Here is an 18,264-nt window from a genome sequence, read left to right as displayed (position 1 = left end):
GTGGGTATAGTCAGGCACGGGGCTCTGTCCCAGGTGGGTTTTGGGGAGCAGTGGCTCTGTACCCCGTCTGATTAGTCAGACTTGGGGCTTTTTCCCAGCTGGCTTAGCGGGGGAGGGGGCTCTTTCCCATGTGGGCTTCGGGGTACAGGGGTTTCGGTCCCAGGTGGGCTTAGTGGGGCAGGGGGCTCTGTCCCAGGTGGGCTTCCGGGCGTAGGGGACTCTGTACTCGGAGGGTTCGGTGGCAGGCGGCTCTGTCCCAGGTGGGCTTGTTGGGGCAGGAAGCTCTGTCCCAGGTGGGCTTCGGGGAGCAGGGGATCTTTTCCAGGTGGGCTTAGCAGGGCAGGGAGTTCTGTCCTAGGTGGGCTTAGGGGGACCGAGGGCTCTTTCCCAGGTGGTTTTCGGGTTACAGGGGATCTTTCCTCTGTGGGATTCAGGGGGCAAGGGGCTCTGTCCCAATTGTACTAAGGGGGGCAGTGTGCTCTGTCCCATGTGGGCTTAGTGGGGTAAGTGTTTCTGTCCCAAGGTGGCTTCAGGAGGCTGCATAGTAGGGCAGGAGGCTCTGTCCCAAGTGGGGTTAGGGGGGCAGGGGGCTCTGTCCCAGGTGGGCTTTGGGGGGCTGGCGTGTCTTCTCAGGTTGGCTTGGCAGGGCAGGGGTCTCTGTCCCAGGTGGGCTTTGGGGCTCAGGGTGCTCAGTCCCAGGTGAGCTTCAGGGCACAGGTGTCTCTGTCCCAAATGGTTTTAGCAGGTCAGTGGCCTTTGTCCCCGTTGGGCTTCAGAGGACAGGGGGATAAGATACAGGTGGGCTCAGTATGACAGGGGCTCTGTCCCAGGTTGGCTTAGAGGTGCAGGGGGCTCTGTCTTTAGTGGGCTTAGTGGAGCAGGGGGCTCTGTCCCAGGAGAGTTTGGCAGGGCCGGGGGCTCTTTCCTAGGTGGGCTTTGGGGGACAGGGGGCTCTGTGCCAGGTGCACTTTGGGAGGCAGGTTGCTCTGTCCCAGGTGGGCTTCTGGGGACAGGGTTCTGTCCCAGGTGGGCTTAGTGGGGCAGGGGGTTCTGTCCCAGGTGGACTTCGGGGGCAGGGGTTCTATACCAAGTAGGCTAGTGTGCAGGGGGCTCTGTCCTTTGTGTTTAGGGGGCAGTGGCCTCTGTCCCAGGCGGGCTTCGGGGAGCAGAGGGCTCTGTACCCCGTGGGATTCGGGAGGCAGGGTGTTCTGACCCAGGTGGTCTTAGGGGGGCAGGGGGCTCTGTCCCAGGTTGGCTTAGGGGGGTAGTGGCCTCTGTCCCAGGTGGGCTTAGTGTAGCAGGGAGCTCTATCCCAGGTGGGATTTAGTGGGCAGGGGGCTCTGTACTAGTTGGGCTTCAGGGGGCATGGGGCTCTGTCCCAGCTGGGCTTTGGGGGGCAGGGGCCTCTCTCTGTCCCAGGTGACTTGGCGGACAGTGGCTCTGTCCCAGTTCAGTTTTGGGGGGCAGGGGTCTCTGTCCCAGGTGGGCTTAGTGTGCCAGGGGCCTCTGTCCCATTGGGTGTAGTGGGACTGGAGGCTCTGTCTGAAGTGGGCTTAGTGTGGCAGGGGTCTCTGTCCCAGGTAGGCTTCGGGGGCAGGGGGCTCTGTCCCAGGTGGGCTTCGGGGGCAGGGGGCTCTGTCCCAGGTGGGCTTAGTGGGGCATGAGGCTCTGTCCCAACTGGGGTTGGGGGGAAGGAGGCTCTCTCCCAGGTGTGCTTTGGGGGGCAGGTTTCTCTGCCTCAGGTGGGCTTCAGGGGCAGTTGGGCTCTGTCCCAGTTGGGCTTCGTGGGGCACGGGACTCTGTCCCAGATGGGCTTAGGGGGGCAGGTGACTCTGTCCCAGGTGGGCTTCGGGGGCAGGGGGCTTTTTCCCAGGTAGACTTAGTTTAGCAGGGGGCTCTGTCCCAGGTGTGCTTTAGGGAGCAGATGGCTCTGTGCCCGGTGGGCTTAATGGGGCACGAGGCTCTATCCCAGGGCGATTAGGGGGCTGGAGACTCAGTCCCAGGTGTGCTTCAGGGTGTAGGGGCCTCTGTCCCAGGTCGCTTAGTGGGGCAGGGGGTTCTGTCCCAGGTGGGTTCCAGTTGCAGGGGGCTCTGTACTAGTTGGGCTTCAGGGGGCAAGGGCCTCTGTCCCATCTGGGCTTCAGAGGCAGGGGCTCTGTCCCCGGTGGGCTTAGCAGGGCAGCAGGCTCTGTCCCAGGTGGGCTTCGGGGGTCAGGGGCTCTGTCCACTGTGATTGACGGGGTATGTGGCTCTGTCCAAGTTTTGCTTTGGGGTCATGGGGCTCTGTCCCAGGCGGGCTAATTGGAGCAGGGGGCTCTTTCCCAGGTTGGAATAGGTGGGCAGGGGCACTGTCCCAGGTGGGTTTTGGGGAGCAGGGGGCTCTGGCCCTTGTGGGATTAGGGGGGCAGGGCGTCTGTCCCAGGTGTGCTTGGCTGGGCAGGGGGCTCTGTCCCAGGTGGGCCTCTGGTGGCAAGGGGCTCTGTCCCAGGTGGGCTTATGGGGGCAGGAGGCTCTGTCCGAGATGACGTGGCAGGGCAGAGGGCTGTGTCCCAGGTGGGCTTGACAGGGAAGGGGGCTCTGTCCTAGGTGGGCTTCAGGGGGGAGGGTGCTGTGTCCTAGTGGGCTTGGTGGGGCAGGCGGCTCTGTCCAATGTGGGCTTTAGGGTGCAGGGGACTCTGTCCCAGGTGGACTTAATGAAGCAGGAGACTGTCCAAAGTGGACTTAGCGAGGCAGTGGGCTCTGTCCCAGGTGACTTGGCGGGGCAGGGAGCTCTGTTCCCAGTGTCCTTCGGGGGGCAGGGAGTTCTGTTCCCTGTGGGCTTCAGGGGGCAAATGGTTCAGTCCCAGGTAGGCTTGGCAGGGCAGGGGGCTCTGTCCCTGGTGTGCTTAGTAGGGCAGGAGGCTCTGTCCCAAGTGGGTTAGGGGAGCAGAGGGATCTGTCCAAGGTGGGCTTCCGGGGTCAGGTGTCTCTGTCCCATTTTGGCTTGGCGGGGCAGGGAGCTCAGTCCCAGGTAGGCTTGACAGGGGGCTGTGTCTCTCTCCCAAATGGGCATAGCGGAGCAGGGGCTCTGTCCTTTGTTGGCTTTAGTGAGCAGGAGGTCTGTACCAGTTGGGATTTGGGGGGCAGGCTGCTCTGTCCCAGGTGGGTTTTGGTGGGAAGGCTGCTCTGTCCCAGGTGGTCTTCAGGGGACAGGGGCTTTGTCCCAAGTGGGCTTTGGGGGGCAAGGGGCTCTTTCCCAGGTGGGCTTAGCAGGGCAGGGGGCTCAGTCGCAGGTGGGCTTCAGGGGGCAGGGCTAACTGTCCCAGGTGGGCTTAGAGGTGCAGGGGGCACTGTCTTACGTGGGCTTAGTGAAGCAGGGGGTTCTGTGACAGGTGGACTTCGAGGGACAGAGGGCTCTGTCCTAGTTGGGCTTCGGGTGGCAGGTGGCTCAGTCTCAGGTGGGCTTAGCGGGGCAAGGGGCTCTATGCCAAGTGGGCTTGGCAGTGCCTGGGGCTATTTCCCAGGTAGGCTTCGGGGGCAGGGGCTCTGCCTAGGTGTGCATAGTAGGGCAGGAGGCTCTGTCCCAAGTGGGGTTAGAGGGGCAGAGGGCTCTGTCCCAGGTGGGCTTTTGGGGGCAGGCATCTCTTTCTTAGGTTGGCTTGCAGGGCAGGGGGCTGTGTCCCATGTGGGCTTCGGGGGACAGAGGGCTCTGTCCAGGTGCGCATCGGGGGCAGGGGGCTCGGCCCAAAGTTGGCTTGTCGTGTAGGGGGCTCAGTCCCATGTGGGCTTCGGGGCGCAGGGGGCTCAATCCCAGGTCGTCTTCAGGGCACGGATGTCTCTGTCCCAAATGGGCTTAGTTAGGCAGGGGCCTTTGTCCCTGTTGGGATTCGGGGAACAGGGGGCTAAGTTACAGTTGGAATCAGTGTGGCAGGGGCTCTTTTTCCCAGGTGGGCTTGGTGGGGCAGGGGGCTCTTTCCTAGGTGGGCTTCGGGGGGCAGGGGGCTCTAAGCCAGGTGTGCTTTGGCGGGCAGGTTTCTGTGTCCCAGGTGGGTTTCTGGGGACATGGGGTTCTGTTCCAGGTGGGCTTAGTGGGGCAGGGGGTTCTGTCCCAGGTGGGCTTTGGGGGGCAGGGGTTCTGTACCAAGTAGCCTAGGGCAGTAGGGGGCTCTGTCCCTGGTGTGCTTAGTAGGGCAGGAGGCTCTGTCCCAAGTGGGGTAGGGAGGAAAGGGTACCTGTTCAAGGTGGGCTTGGGGAGTCAGGTGTCTGTCCCAGTTTGGCTTGGTGGGGCAGGGAGATCTGACCCAGCTGAGCTTGGTGGGACAGTGGGCTCAGTCCCAGGTGGGCTTCAGGGGGCAGGTGTCTCTCTCCCAAAAGGACATAGCGGGGCAGGGGGCTTAGTCCTTTGTGGGCTTCAGAGGGCATTAGATCTATCCCAGGTGGGCTTCGGGGAACATGGGGCTCTGTACCAGGTGGGCATAGAGGGGCAAGGGATCTGGACCAGGTGGGCTTGGCTGGGCAGGGGGCTCTGTCCCAGGTGGGCTTATGGTGGCAGAAGGCTCTGTCCCAGGTGGGCTTTATGGGCCAGGAGGCTCTATCACACGTGGCCTTCTGTGGGCTTGGGGCTCCATCCCAGGTGGGCTTCAGGGAAAAGGGGCTCTGTCCCAATGGGTTTAGTGGGGCAGGAGACTCTGTCGCAAGTGGGCTTGGCGAGTAAGGGGCTCTGTCCCAGACTGGCTTGGCGGGACAGATTGCGCAGTCCCGGGTGGGCTTCAGGGGGCAGGTGTCTCTCTTCCAAAAGGGCACATCGGGACATGGGGCTCAGACCTTTGTGGACTTCAGGGAGCAGGAGGTCTGTACCATTTGGGCTTTGGGGGGCAGGCTGCTCTGTCCCATGTGGGTTTTGGGGGCAGGCTGCTCTGTCCCAAGTGGGCTTCAGGGGACAGGGGCTCATTCCCAGGTGGGCTTTGGGGGGCAGGGGGCTCAGTACCAGGAGGGCTTCAGGGGGCAGGGGTCTCTGTCCCCGGTGGGCATAGGGGGGCAGGGTCTCTGTCCCAGGTGGTCTTAGTTGGGCAGGGTGCTCTGTCCCAAGTGGGCATAGTGGGGTAGGGGGCTCAGTCCTAGTTGGGCTTCGGAGGGGAAGGGGCTCTGTCCTAAGGGTGCTTGGCAGGGCAGGGGCTCTGTCCCAGGTGGGCTTCACGGGGCAGGGGCTCTATCCTGGGGGTGTTTGGTGTGGCAGGGGCTCTGTCCTAGGTGGCCTTAGCAGGGCAGGGGGCTCTCTCCCAGGTGGACATAGGAGAGCAGAGGGCTCTGTCCCAAGTGGGTTTAGTGATGGAGGGAACTCTGTTCCCAGTTGGCTTTGGGGGGCAGGTGTCTCTGTCCCAGTTTGGCTTGGCGGGGCAGGGAGTTCTGTCCCAGGTGGGCTTGGTGGGACAGGGGGCTCAGTCCCACGTGGGCTTTGGAGGGCAGGTGTCTCTCTCCCAAATGGGCATAGCGGGACAGGGACTCAGTCCTTTGTGGGCTTCAGGGGGCAGGAGGTCTGTCCCAATTGGGCTTCAAGGGATAGGTGCTGTGTCCCTGGAGGGATTTGGGGGGCAGGGTGCTCTTTCTCAGGTGGGCTTAGCAGGGCAGGGGGCTCAGTCCCAGGTGGGCTTCGGGGGGCAGGGGTCTCTGTCCCAGGTGGGTTTCGGGGGGTAGGGAGCTCTGTCCCTGGTGGGTTTTGGGGGACAGGGAGCTCTGTCCCAGGTGGACTTAGAGGAGCAAGGGGTCTGTCCCAGGTGGGCTTGGCTGGGCAGGGGGCTATGTCCCAGGTGGGCTTCTGGGGGAAAGGGGCTCAGTCCCAGGTTGGCTTCAGGGGGCAGGTGTCTCTCTCCCAAATGGGCATAGCGGGACATGGGTCTCAGACCTTTGTGGGCTTCAGGGGGCAGGAGGTCTGTACGAGTTGGGCTTTGGGGGCAGGCTGCTCTGTCCCATGTGGGTTTTGGGGGCAGGCTGCTCTGTCCCAAGTGAGCTTTAGGGGACAGGGGCTCATTCCCAGGTGGGCTTTGGGGGGCAGGGGGCTCAGAACAAGGAGGGCTTCAGGGGACAGGGGTCTCTGTCCCGGTGGGCTTCAGGGTGCAGGGTGCTCTGTCCCAAGTGGGCATAGGGCAGCAGGGGCTCTATCCCAGGTGGGCTTCAGGGGCCAGGGGCCACTGTCCTAGTTGGGCTTTGGAGGGCAGGGGGCACTGTCCCAGGGGTACTTGGCGAGGCAGGGGCTCTGTCCCAGATGGGCTTCATGGGGCAAGGGGATCTGTCCTGGGGGTGTTTGGTGTGGCAGGGGCTCTGTCCCAGGTGGCCTTAGCAGGGCAGGGGTCTCTCCCAGGTGGACAAGGAGAGCAGAGGGCTCTGTCCCAAGTGGGCTTAGTGGGGCAGGGAGCTCTGTTCCCAGTGGGCTTCGGGGGCAAGTGGCTCAGTCCCAGGTGGGCTTGGCAGGGCAGGCTGCTCTGTCCCTGGTGTGCTTAGTAGGGCAGGAGGCTCTGTCCCAAGTGGGGTTAGGGGGCCAGGAGGATCTGTTCAAGGTGGGCTTTGGGGCATAGGAGTCTCTGTCCCAGTTTGGCTTGGCAGGGCAGGGGGCTCAGTCCCAGGTGGGCTTCAGGGGGCAAGTGTCTCTCTCCCAAATAGGCATAGCGGGGCAGGGGGCTCAGTCCTTTGTAGGCTTCAGGGGTCAGGAGGTCTGTCCCAAGTGGGCTTCAGGGGATAGGGTCTCTGTCCCAGGTGGTCTTCGGGGGGCAGGGGGCTCTGTCTCAGGTGACTTGCCAGGCAGGGGCCTGTGTTCCAGGTGGTCTTGAAAAGGTAGTGGGATCTCTCCCAGAAGGGCTTAGTGGGTCAGGTGGCTCTGTCCCAGGTGGGTTTCGGGGGCAGGGAGTTCTGTCCCATTTGGGTTTCAGGGGACAGGGGCCTCTGTCCCAGTTGGGCATAGAGGAGCAAGGGGTCTGTCCCAGGTGGGCTTGGCTGGGCAAGGGCTATGTCCCAGTTGGGCTTCTGGTGGCAATGGGCTCTGTCCCAGCTTGGCTTATGGTGGCATGAGGCTCTGTCCCAAGTGACTTGGCGGGGCAGGGGGCTGTGTCCCAGGTGGACTTTATGGGCAAGGAGGTTCTGTCACAGGTGGCCTTCTGTGGGCTTGGGGCTCTTTCCCAGGTGGGCTTCGGGGGGCAGGGGGCTCAGTCCCAGGTTGGCTTGGCGGGGCAGGTTGCTCAGTCCAAGTTGGGCTTCAGGGGGCAGGTGTCTCCCAAATGGGCTTAGCGGGACAGGGAGCTCAGTCTTTTGTGGTCGTCAGGGGGCAGGAGATCTGTACCATTTGTGCTTTGGGGGGCAGGCTGCTCTGTCCCATGTGGGTTTTGAGGGGCAGGCTGCTCTGTCCCTAGTGGGCTTCAGGAGACAGGGGCTCATTCCCAGGGGGGCTTTGGAGGGCAGGGGGCTCTACCAGGAGGGCTTTGTGTGGCAGGGGTCTCTGTCCCCGGTGGGCTAAGGGGGGCAGGGAACTCTGTCCCAGGTGGGCTTAGTTGGGCAGGGTGCTCTGTCCCAAGTGGGCATAAGGCAGCAGGGGGCTCTATCCCAGATGGCCTTCGGGGGCCAGGGGCCTCTGTCATAGCTAGGCTTCGGAGGGCAGGGGGCTGTGTCTTCGGGGTGCTTGGCAGGGGAGGGGCTCTGACCCAGGTAGCCTTAGCAGGGCAGCGGGCTCTCTCCCAGGTGGACATAGAAGAGCAGAGGGCTCTGTCCCAAGTGGGCTTAGTGAGGCAGGGAACTCTGTTCCCAGTGGGCTTCGGGGGGCAAGTGGCTCAGTCCCAGGTGGGCTTGGCAGGTCAGGGGGCTCTGTCCCTGGTGTGCTTAGTAGGGCAGGAGGCTCTGTCCCAAGTGGGGTTAGGGGGCCAGGAGGATCTGTTCAAGGTGGGCTTTGGGGCGCAGGTGTCTCTGTCCCAGTTTGGCTTGGCGGGGCAGGGAGGTCTGTCCCAGGTGAGCTTGGCGGGACAGGGGGCTCAGTCCCAGGTGGGCTTCAGGGGGCAGGTGTCTCTCTCCCAAATGGGCATAGCAGGGCAGGGGGCTCAGTCCTTTGTGGGCTTCAGGGGGCAGGAGGTCTGTCCCAAGTGGGCTTCGGGGGACAGGGTCTCTGTCCCAGGTGGGCTTCGAGGGGCAGGGGGCTCTGTCCCAGGTGACTTTCCGGACAGGGGCCTGTGTTCCAGGTGGTCTTGACAGGGCAGGGGGCTCTGTCCCAGGAGGGCTTAGTGGGGCAGGTGGCTCTCTCCCAGGTGGGTTTCATGGGGCAGGTGGCTCTGTTCCAGGTTGGTTTCGGGGGACAGGTGGCTCTGCCCAGGTGGGCATAGAGGAGCAAGGGGTCTGTCCCAGGTGGGCTTGGCTGGGCAGGGGGCTCTGTCCCAGGTTGGCTTCGGGGGACAGGGGCGCTGTCCCATTTGGGCTTAAGGGGCAGGGGGCTCTGTCCCAGTTGACTTGCCGGGAAGTGGCCTATGTCCCAGCTGGTCTTGATGTGGCATGGGGCTCTGTCCCAGGTGGGCTTCTGGTGGCAAGGGGCTCTGTCCCAGATGACTTGGCAGGGCAGGGGCTCAGTCCCAGGTGGGCTTTATGGGCCAGGAGGCTCTATCACACGTGGCCTTCTGTGGGCTTGGCGCACTGTCCCAGGTGGGCTTTGGGGTACAGGGGCTCTGTCCCAAGTGGGCTTAGTGGGGTAGGGGGCTCTGTCCTATGTGGGCTTCGGAGGGCTGGGGCTCTGTCCCAGGGGTGCTTGGCAGGGCAGGGGCTCTTCCAGATGGGCTTTGCGGGGCAGGGGTCTCTGTCATGGGGGCGCTTAGTGGGGCAGGGTCTCTGTCCCAAGTGGACAAGGAGAGCAGAGGGCTCTGTCCAAGTGGGCTTAGTGAGGCAGGGAACTCTGTTCCCATTGGGCTTCGGGGGCAAGTGGCTCAGTCCCAGGTGGGCTTGGCAGGGCAGGCTGCTCTGTCCCTGGTGTCCTGAGTAGGGCCAGGGCTCTGTCCCAAGTGGGGTTAGGGGGCAGGGGGATCTGTTCAAGGTGTGCTTTGGGGGGCAGGTGTCTCTGTCCCAGTTTGGCTTGGCGGGGCAGGGAGGTCTGTCCCAGGTGAGTTTGGCGGGACAGGGTCTCTGTCCCAGGTGGTCTTCGGGGGACAGGGGGCTCTGTCCCAGGTGACTTGCCGGGGAGGGGCCTGTGTCCCAGCTAGTCTTGATGGGGCATGGGGCTCTGTCCTAGGTGTTCTTCTGGTGGAAAAGGCTCTGTCCCAGATGACTTGGCGGGGCAGGGGCTCAGTCCCAGGTGGGCTTTATGGGCCAGGAGGCTCTATCACACGTGGCCATCTGTGGTCTTGGTGCTCCATCCCAGGTAGGCTTTGGGGTGCAGGGGCTCTGTCACAATGGGCTCAGTGGGTCAGGAGACTCTGTCCCCAAGTGGGCTTGGCAGGGCAGGGGGCTCTGTCCCAAGTGGGCTTCAGGGGTTTGGTGTTCTGTCCTAGGTGGGCTTAGTGGGGTAGGGGACTCTGTCCCAGGTCGGCTTGGTGGGGCAGTGGGCTCAGTCCCAGTTGGGCTTCGGGGGGCAGGTGTCTCCCAAATGGGCATAGCGGGACAGGGGACTCAGTCCTTTGTGGACTTCAGGGAGCAGGAGGTCTGTACCAGTTGGGCTTTGGGGGGCAGGCTGCTCTGTCCCATGTGGGTTTTGGGGGCGGGCTGCTCTGTCCCCAGTGGGCTTCAGCAGACAGGGGCTCTGTCCCAGGTGGGCTTTGGGGAACAGGGGGCTCAGTACCAGGAGGGCTTCGGGGAGCAGAGGTCTCTGTCCTCGGTGGGCCTAGGGGGCCAGGGTCTCTGTCCCAGGTGGTCTTACTTGAGCAGGGTGCTCTGTCCCAAGTGGGCTTAGTGGGGTAGGGGGCTCTGTCCTAGGTGGGCTTCGGAAGGCGGGGGCTCTGTCCCAGGGGTGCTTGGCAGGACAGGGGCTCTGTCCAGATGGGCTTTGCGGGGCAGGGGTCTCTGTCATGGGGGTGCTTGGTGGGGCAGGGTCTCTGTCCCAAGTGGACAAGGAGAGCAGAGGGCTCTGTCCAAGTGGGCTTAGTGATGGAGGGAGCTCTGTTCCCAGTGGGCTTCGGGGCCAAGTGGCTTAGTCCCAGGTGGGCTTGGCAGGGCAGGCTGCTCTGTCCCTGGTGTCCTGAGTAGGGCCAGGGCTCTGTCCCAAGTGGGGTTAGGGGGCAGGGGGATCTGTTCAAGGTGTGCTTTGGGGGGCAGGTGTCTCTGTCCCAGTTTGGCTTGGCGGGGCAGGGAGGTCTGTCCCAGGTGAGCTTGGCGGGACAGGGGGCTCAGTCCCAGGTGGGCTTCAGGGGGCAGGTGTCTCTCTCCCAAATGGGCATAGCGGGGCAGGGGGCTCAGTCCTTTGTGGGCTTCAGGGGGCATGAAGTGTGTCCCAAGTGGGCTTCAGGGGACAGGGTCTCTGTCCCAGGTGGTCTTCGGGGGGCAGGGGGCTCTGTCCCAGGTGACTTACCAGGCAGGGGCCTGTGTCCCAGGAGGTCTTGACAGGGAAGAGGGCTGTGTCCCAGGAGGGCTTTGTGGGCCAGGAGGCTCTGTCTGAGGTGGGTTCGGGGGGTCAGGGATCTCTGTCCCAGGTTGGTTTCGTGGGGCAGGGGGCTCTGTCCCAGCTTGGCTTATGGTGGCAGGGTACTCTGTCCCAGGTGACTTGCCGGGCAGTGGCCTGTGTTCCTGGTAGTCTTGATGGGGCAGGGGGCTCTGTCCCAGGAGGGCTTATTGGACCAGGAGGCTCTGTCCCACGTGGGTATAGGCGGGCAGGGGGCTCTGTCCCAGGTGGGTTTTGGGGGCCGGGGACTCTGTCCCAGCTGGGCTTAGAGGAGCAATGTGTTTGTCCCAGGTGGGCTTGGCTGAGCCGGGGACTGTCACAGATGGGCTTATGGTGGTAGGAGGCTCAGTCCCAGGTGACCTGGCAGGGCAGGGGCTCATTCCCAGGTGGGTTTGACAGGACAGGGGGCTCTGTCCCAGGTGGGCTTTATGCGCAAGGAGGCTCTATCCTAGGTGGGCTTCGGGGTGCAGGGGGCTCTGTCCCAGGTGGACATAGTAAGGCTGGAGACTCTGTCCCAAGTGAGCTTGGCAGGGCAGGGGGGCTCTGTCCCAGGTGGGTTTCAGGGGGCAGTAGGCTCTGTCCCATGTGGGCTTAGTGGGGCAGGGGGCTGTTTCCCAGGTTGGCTTTGGGGGGCATGGGACTCTGTCTCAGGCTTGCTCATTGAAGCAGAGGGCTCTGTCCCAGGTGGGTATAGGCGGGTAGGAGGCTCTGTCCCAGGTGGGTTTTGGGGAGCAGGGACTGTACCCGGTGGGATTCAGGGGCAGGGGGCTGTGTCCCTGGTGGGCTTAGGGGGGCAGGTGGCTATTTCGTATGTGGGCCTCGGGGTGCAGGTGGCTCTGTCCAGGTGCTCTTAGGGTGGCAGGGGGCTCGATCACAGGTTGGATTTGGGAGGTAGGGTACTCTTTCCCAGATGTGCTTAGGCGGGTAGTAGACTCTGTCCCAAATGGGCTTTGGGGAGTTGGGGGCTCTGTACCCGGTGGGCTTTGGGGGGCAGGGTCTCTGTCCCAGGTGGGCTTAGTGGTGCATGAGGCTCTGTCCCAGGTGGGCTTGTTGGGACAAGGGTCTCTGTCCCAAATGGGCTTCGGGATGCAGAGGCCTCTGTCCCAGGTGGGCTTTTGGGGGCAGGCTGCTCTGTCCCAGGTTGGCTTTGGGGGGCAGGGGCTCTGTCCCAAGTGGACTAAGGGGACAGGGGGCTCTGTCCTAAGTGGGCTTCTTGGGCAGGGGCTCTGTCCCAGGTCGGCTTCAGGGGCCGGGGGCTCTTTCCCAGGTGGGCTTAGCATGGCAGGGTACTCTGTCCTAGATGGGCTTGGGGGACTGAGGACTCTTTCCCAGGTGTGTTTTGGGGTGCAGGGGATCTTTCCGCATTGGGCTTGAGGGCGCAGGGGCTCTGTTCCAGTTGGGCTAAAGGGGGCAGTGAGCTCTGTCCCTGGTGGTCTTAGTCGGGTAAGTGTTTCTGTCCCAAGTTGGCTTCAGGGGGCAGGGGACTCTGTCCCAGGTTGATTCAGGCGGCAGGGTGTTCTGTCCCAGGTGGGTTTCGGGCTGCAAGGTGCTGTGTCCCAGGTGGGCTTATGGCGGCAGGGGACTCTGTTCCTGGTGGGCTTGGCTGGGCAGGGGGCTGTGTCCCAGGTGGGCTAGTGGGGCAGCGTGTTCTATCCCAGGTGGAGTTAGTGGGACAGGGTGCTCTGTCCCAAATGGGCATAGGGGGGCAGGGCGCTCTATCCCAGGTGAGCCTCGAGGGCCAGGGGGCTCTGTCCTATGTGGGCTTTGGAGGGCAGGGTGCTCTGACCCAGGGGTGCTTGGCGGGGCAGGGGCTCTGTCCTGGGCGTGCTTGGTGGGGCAGGGGCTCTTTTCCATGTAGCCTTAGCAGGTTAGCAGGCTCTACCAGGTGGACATAGGAGAGCAGAGGGCTCTGTCCCACGTGGGCTTAGTGAGGCAGGGAACTCTGTTCCCAGTGGGCTTCGGGGGGCAAGTGGCTCAGTCCCAGGTGGGCTTGGCAGGGCAGGCTGCTCTGTCCCTGGTGTCCTGAGTAGGGCCAGGGCTCTGTCTCAAGTGGGGTTAGGGGGCAGGGGATCTGTCCAAGGTGTGCTTCGGGGGGCAGGAGTCTCTGTCCTTGTTTGGCTTGGTGGGGCAGGGAGGTCTGTCCCAGGTGAGCTTGGCGGGACAGGGGGCTCAGTCCCAGGTGGGCTTCAGGGGGCAGGTGTCCCTCTCCCAAATGGGCATAGTGGGGCAGGGGGCTCAGTCCTTTGTAGGCTTTAGGGGGCATGAAGTGTGTCCCAAGTGGGCTTCAGGGGACAGGGTCTCTGTCCCAGGTCGTCTTTGGGTGGCAGGGGGCTCTGTCCCAGGTGACTTGCCTGGCAGTATCCTGTGTTCCAGGTGGTCTTGATGGGGCAGAGGTCTCTGTCCCAGAGGGCTTAGTGGGCCAGGAGGCTCTGTCCCACGTGGGTATAGGCGGGCAGGTGGCTCTGTCCCAGGTGGGTTTCAGGGGCCAGGGGCTCTGTCCCAGCTGGGCTTAGAGGAGCAATGGGTCTGTGCCAGGTGGGCTTGGCTGGGCCGGGGGCTCTGTCACAGATGGGCTTATGGTGGTAGGAGGCTCTGTCCCAGGTGACTTGGCAGGGCAGGGGCTCATTCCCAGGTGGGCTTGATGGGGCAGGAGGCTCTGTCCCAGGTAGGCTTTATGGGCAAGGAGGTTCTGTCACAGGTGGCCTTCTGTGGGCTTGGGGCTCTTTCCCAGGTGGGGTTTGGGGTGCAGGGGGCTCTGTCCCATGTGGGCTTAGTAGGGCAGGAGGCTCTGTCCCAAGTGGGCTTGGTGGGGCAGGGGGGCTCTGTCCCAGGTGGGCTTATTGGGGCAAGGGGCTGTTTCCCAGGTTGGCTTCGGGGGGCATGGGACTCTGTCCCAGGCTTGCTCATTGAAGCAGAGGGCTCTGTCCCAGGTGGGTATAGGTGGGTAGGAGGCTCTGTCCCAGGTGGGTTTAGTGGGGCAGGGACTGTACCCGGTGGGATTCAGGGGCAGGGGGCTGTGTCCCTGGTGGGCTTAGGGGGGCAGGTGGCTATTTCGTATGTGGGCCTCGGGGTGCAGGTGGCTCTGTCCAGGTGTTCTTAGGGTGGCAGGGGGCTCGATCACAGGTTGGATTTGGGAGGTAGGGTACTCTTTCCCAGATGCGCTTAGGGGAGTTGGGGGCTCTGTACCCGGTGGGCTTTGGGGGGCAGGGTCTCTGTCCCAAGTGGGCTTTGGGGAGTTGGGGGTTCTGTACTCGGTGGGCTTAGGAGGGCAGGGTCTCTGTCCCAGGTGGGCTTAGTGGTGCATGAGGCTCTGTCCCAGGTGGGCTTGGCAGGGCAAGGGTCCCTGTCCCAAATGGGCTTCAGGATGCAGAGGCCTCTGTCCCAGGTGGGCTTTTGGGGGCAGGCTGCTCTGTCCCAGGTTGGCTTTGGGGGGCAGGGGGCTCTGTCCCAAGTGGACTAAGGGGACAGGGGGCTCTGTCCTAGGTGGGCTTCTTGGGCAGGGGCTCTGTCCTAGGTCGGCTTCGGGGGACAGGGGGCTCTGTACCCAGTGGGCTTCTTGGGGCAGGGGGCACTGTCCCAGGTCGGCTTCAGGGGGCAGGGGGCTCTGTACCCGGTGGGCTTCCGGGGCAGGGGGCTCTGTCCCAGGTCGGCTTCAGAGGGCAGTGGTCTCTGTACCCGGTGTGCTTCAGGGGGCTCTTTCCCAGGTGGGCTTAGCATGGCAGGGAACTCTGTCCTAGATGGGCTTAAGGGGACCGAGGGCTCTCTCCCAGGTGGTTTTTGGGGTGCAGGGGATCTTTCTGCGGTGGGCTTGAGAGCGCAGGGGCTCTGTTCCAGTTGGGCTAAAGGGGGCTTTGGGCTCTGTTCCTGGTGGTCTTAGTGGGGTGTTTCTGTCCCAAGGTAGCTTCAGGGGGCAGGGGACTGTGTCCCAGGTTGATTCAGGCGGCAGGGTGTTCTGTCCCAGGTGGTTTCGGGCGGCAAGGGGCTGTGTCCCAGGTGGGCTTCAGGGGGCACAGGGCTCCATCCTAGGTGGTCTTAGTGGGGCAAGGGTCTCTGTCCCAGGTGGGCTTAGGGGGGCAGGAGGCTCTGTCCCAAGTGGGCTTGGCGGGGCAGGGGTCTCTGTCCCAGGTGGGCTTCAGGGGGCACGGGGCTCCATCCTAGGTGGTTTTAGTGGGGCAAGGGTCTCTGTCCCAGGTGGGCTTCGTGGGCAGGGTGCTCTGTCCCAGTCAGGCTCATTGGAGCAGATGGCTCTGTCCCAGGTGGTAGGGGGCTCTGTCCCAGGTGGGTTCGTGTAGCAGGGACTTTACCCGGTGGTATTCGGGGTACGGGGATCTGTCCAAGGTTGACTTAGGGAGGCAGGGGGCTCTTTCACAAGTGGGTGAGGCGACAGGGGCTCTGTCCTAGGTGAACTTCTTGGGGCAGAGGGCTCTGTTCCAGGTGGGCTTCGAGGAGCAGGAGGCTCTGTCCTAGGTGGGCTTCGGGGGGCAGGGGTCTCTTTCCCAGGTCGGCTAGCGGGGCAGGGAGCTCTGTCCTAGGTGGGCTTATGGGGACCGAGGGCTCTTTCCCAGGTGGTTTTCAGGGTGCAGAGGATCTTTCCGTGGTGGGCTTCGGGCAGCAAGGGGCTCTGTCCTAGTTGGGCTAGGGGGGGGCAGTGGGATCTGTCCATGGTGGGCTTAGTGGGGTAAGTGTTTGTGTCCAAGTTGGCTTCAGGCGGCAGGGGACTATTTCCCAGGTTGATTCAGGTGGCAGGGTGTTTTGTCCCAGGTGGGCTTCGGGAGGCAAGGGGCTCAGTCCCAGGTGGGCTTATGATGGCAGGGGACTATGTCCCTGGTGGGCTTGGCTGGGCAGGGAGGCTGTATCCCAGGTGGGCATAGGGGGGCAGGAGGCTCTGTCCCAAGTGGGCATAGTGGGGCAGGGGGCTCTATTCCAGCTTGGCTTTGGGGGTCATGGGGCTGTGTCCTAGTGGGCTTCAGAGAACAGGGGATTCTGTACCAGGTGGGTTTCGGGGGACATTGCTCTGTCCTAGGTGGGCTTCAAGTGGCAGGTGGCTCAGTCTCAGGTGGACTTCTGGGTTCAGAGGTCTCTGTCCCAGGTGGGCTTAGAGGTGCAGGGGGCTCTGTCTTACATGGGCTTAGTGGAGCAGGGGGTTCTGTCCAAGGTGGGCTTCGGGGGACAGAGGGCTCTGTCCTAGGTGGGCTTCGGGTGGCAGGTGGCTCAGTCTCAGGTAGGCTTAGCGGGGAAAGGGACTCTATCCCAGGTGAGCTTGGCAGTGCCCTAGGCTCTTTCCCAGGTGGGCTTTGGGGGCAGGCGTCTCTTTCTCAGGTTAACTTGGCAGGGCAAGGGGAACAGTTCCAGGTGGGCTTCAGGCCACAGGTGTCTCTGTCCCAAATGGACTTAGTGGGGCGGGGGGCTGTGTCCCTGGTGGGCTTCGGGGGGCAGGATGCTCTTTCCCAGGTGGGTTTTTGGGGGCAGGCTGCTCTGTCCCAGGTGGGCTTCAGGGAGCAGGAGGCTCTGTCCTAAGTGGGCTTCGGGAGCAGGGGTCTCTTTCCCAGGTCGGCTTAGCGGGGCAGGGGGCTCTGTCCCAGGTTGGCTTGGCGGGGCAGAGGGTTCATTCCCAGGTGGGCTTAGCGGGGCAGGAGTCTCTGTCCCAGGTGGCTTCAGGTTGCTGGGGGCTCTCCCATGTGGCCTTAGTGGGGCAGGAGACTCTGTCCCAACTGGGCTTGGCGGGGCAGGGGATTCTCTCCCAGGTGGGCATAGAGGATCAGAGGTTCTTTCCCACGTGGACTTAGCAGGGCAGGGGGCTCAGTCCCAGGTAGGCTTTGGGGATCTGGGGACTCTGTACCAGGTGGTCTTAGAGGTTCTGCTGGTTCTGTCTTACGTGGTCTTAGTGGAACAGGGGGTTCTGTCCTAGGTGGGCCTCAAGTGGCAGGTGGCTCAGTCTCTGGTGGGCTTAGCGGGGCAAGGAGTTTTATCCCAGTTGGGCTTGGCAGTGCCCCGGGCTCTTTTACAATTAGGCTTCGGGGGCAGGGGGCTCTGCCCAGGTGTGCTTAATTGGGCAGGAGGCTCTGTCCGAAATGGGCTTAGTGGGGCAGGGGGCTCTGTCCCAGGTGGGCTTTGAGGACAGGGGGCTCTGCCCAGGTGTGCTTAGTTGGGCTGGAGGCCCTGTCCCAAATGGGCTTAGTGGGGCAGGGGGCTGTATTCCTGGTGGGCTTTGGGACACAGGATGCTCTTTCCCAGGTGGGTTTTTTGGGGCAGGCTTCTCTGTCCCAAGTGAGCTTTGGTGCAGGGGCTCTGTCCCAGGTGAGCTTAGCAGAGCAGAGGGCTCTGTCCCATGTGGGCTTGGCAGGGCAGAGGGCTCACTCCCAGGTAGGCTTAGCGGGGCAGGGGTCTCTGTCCCAGGTTGGCTTAGTGTTTCAGGGGGCTCTGTCTTAAGTGGGCTTAGTGGAGCAGGGGGCTCTGTCCCTGGTGGACTTAGAGGGGCAGGTGACTCTGTCCCAGATCAGCTTCGGGGCAAGGGCTCTGTCCCAGGTGGGCTTAGTTTAGCAGGGGGCTCTGTCCTAGGTGGGCTTCAGAGAGTAGGGGGCTCTGTACACTGTGGGCTTAACGGGGCAGGGGCCTCTGTCCCAGGTGACTTGCCGGGCAGGGGCCTGTGTCCCAGATGGTCTTGACAGGGCAGGGGCTCTGTCCCAGGAGGGCTCAGTGGGCCAGAAGGCTCTGTCCCAGGTGGGTATAGGCAGGCAGGGGGTTCTGTCCCAGGTGGACTTAAGGGGAGAGGAGGCTCTGTTCCAAGTGGGCATAGGGGGCCAGCGTGTTCTCTCCCAGGTATGCTTAGTGGGGCAGTGTGCTCTGTCCCATGTTGGCTTTGGGGGCCAGGGGGCTCTGTCCTAGGTGTGCTTCGGAGGGCAGGGGCTCTGTCCCAGGGGTGCTTGGCAGGGCAGGGACTCTGGCCCAGGTGGCCTAAGCTGGGCAGGTGGCTCTCTCACAGGTGGACATAGAGGAGCAGAGGGCTCTGTCTTAAGTGAGCTTAATGGGGCAGGGAGCTCTGTCCTAGGTGGGCTTCGGAGGACAGGGGCCCTGTCCCAGGGGTGCTTGGCAGGGCAGGGGCTCTGTCCCAGATGGGCTTCATGGGTCAGGGGACTCTGTCCTGGGGGTGCTTGGTGGGGCAGGGATTCTGGCCCAGGTGGCCTTGGCGGGGCCGGTGGCTTTCTCCCAGGTGGACATAGGGGAGCAGAAGGCTCTGTCCCAAGTGGGGCAGTGAGCTTGTCGCAGGTGGGCTTGGCAGGGCAGGGGGCTCTGTCCCTGGTGTACCTATTAGGGCAGGAGGTTCTGTCCCACGTTGTCTCGGGGGGTAGGTGTCTCTGTCCCAGGTGACTCAGTTGAGCAGGGGGCTGTGTCACAGGTGGGCTTTATGGACCAGGAGGCTCTGTCACAGGTGGCCTTCTGTGGGCTTTGGGTTCTGTCCCAGGTGGGCTTCTTGGTGCAGGGGGCTCTGTGCCATGTGGGCTTAGTGGGGCAGGAAACTCTGTCCCAAGTGGGCTTGGCAGGGCAATGGGACTCTGTCCCAGGTGGGCTTCTGGGGGAATGGGTTCTGTCCTAGTTGGGCTTAGGGGGGCAGGGGACTCTGTCCCAGGTGACTTGCTGGGCAGCCGACTGTGTCCCAGGTGGTCTTGACAGGG

At 63.2% G+C, this 18,264-nt stretch overlaps 1 protein-coding gene across 5 annotated transcripts in view; it reads left to right on the top strand.

The window, feature by feature from the left end:
• Positions 1 to 18,264, top strand: part of LOC103347373 (uncharacterized) — a 52,770-nt gene that overhangs the window by 10,660 nt on the left and 23,846 nt on the right. The gene's annotated exons all lie outside the window — the stretch shown is intronic.

Source organism: Oryctolagus cuniculus, chromosome 7, assembly GCF_051225735.1.
Source record: "Oryctolagus cuniculus isolate XC-2025 breed Fujian yellow rabbit chromosome 7, ASM5122573v1, whole genome shotgun sequence".
Classification (NCBI taxonomy): Eukaryota; Metazoa; Chordata; class Mammalia; order Lagomorpha; family Leporidae; genus Oryctolagus; species Oryctolagus cuniculus.
The sequence above is the reverse complement of the archived record's forward strand: the minus strand, read 5'-3'. Positions and strand labels throughout refer to the sequence as shown.